This window comes from Hippopotamus amphibius, chromosome 4 (genome assembly GCF_030028045.1).
Source record: "Hippopotamus amphibius kiboko isolate mHipAmp2 chromosome 4, mHipAmp2.hap2, whole genome shotgun sequence".
Classification (NCBI taxonomy): domain Eukaryota; kingdom Metazoa; phylum Chordata; class Mammalia; order Artiodactyla; family Hippopotamidae; genus Hippopotamus; species Hippopotamus amphibius.
In genome coordinates, this window is record NC_080189.1 from 6,963,066 (window position 1) to 6,964,045 (window position 980).

Sequence of the window (980 nt, forward strand, 5' to 3'; positions counted from 1 at the left end):
CTCCTTTGTCAAAGATAAGGTGCCCATATGTGAGTGGGTTTATCTCTGGGCTTTCTATCCTATTTCATTGATCTACATGTCTGTTTTTGTGCCAGTGCAAGAACCAGGGACCTCTTGAGCTGCAGTGAAATGCTCTCCCCCTGAGCTATACCCCCCAGGAACACCAGCATAGTCTAATTAACATCTTTCATCTGTGTGGTAACACTCACCTCTGCAAAATTAAGTTATAGGTCTCCTCCAGGACTGACTTTTTGGAAACTTCCAGACCAGGCTCCTCCTAAGACATCTTCCCTCAGGTCTGCAGCTTCCAGGCCTCAGTCCCTGGGTGGGTCATCGGCAAGGAGAAAAGGAGAGAAGCTGCCTGATGAACCCCCAACCCATTTCCCATTGCCGTGGTTTAGCCCAAGAGCTGGCCAGAGGTCTCCAAAACTACCCACCTCCCCTACCGGGGCTCCCAGACATTTGCTTCCACAGGTCTAATTGGCCATCACCTCCCCCCGCCGCCCCCACACACACGCCACTGTGCCAACCGTTTTGGTGGGAAGGAAGAGTGAGGGTGATAATTTAGGGCTACCCTTTATTGTCTGTTCCTGGGAAGTCAGCTGTATCTGCAGCTCTCTAGTTTGCCCTAAAAAAGCCCAGCAGTCTGCATCAGGGGACTTGCCTTCTCTTTGAGAACCCAACAGAGTTGGAGAAATAAGAAACATACAGAAGAAAAAAACCCAGATGCCATGAGGAGGACAGATACCTAGAGTATCAGTGCAGGAAGACAGGAGAAGAGGCTCTCCACCCAGATTTCTGTTGTACAGGGCTGACCTGTAGCTTCCAGTTTCAGGGAAGATCCTAATTGGTGGATGAAAGAAAATGAAATGAGTAACAACTTCCATAAATAGAAAATCCAACATGGCAGGGGGCACCTGGATTTGAACCAGGGACCTCTTGATCTGCAGTCAAATGCTCTACCCCTGAGCTATACCCCC

The 980-nt window shown here is 49.5% G+C and overlaps 1 non-coding gene across 1 annotated transcript; it reads right to left on the reverse strand.

Annotated features, from left to right (window-relative positions):
• Positions 1–908: 908 nt before the first annotated feature.
• On the reverse strand, positions 909–980 carry TRNAC-GCA (transfer RNA cysteine (anticodon GCA)). The gene has a single exon. It is a non-coding gene; the product is annotated as a tRNA-Cys (tRNA).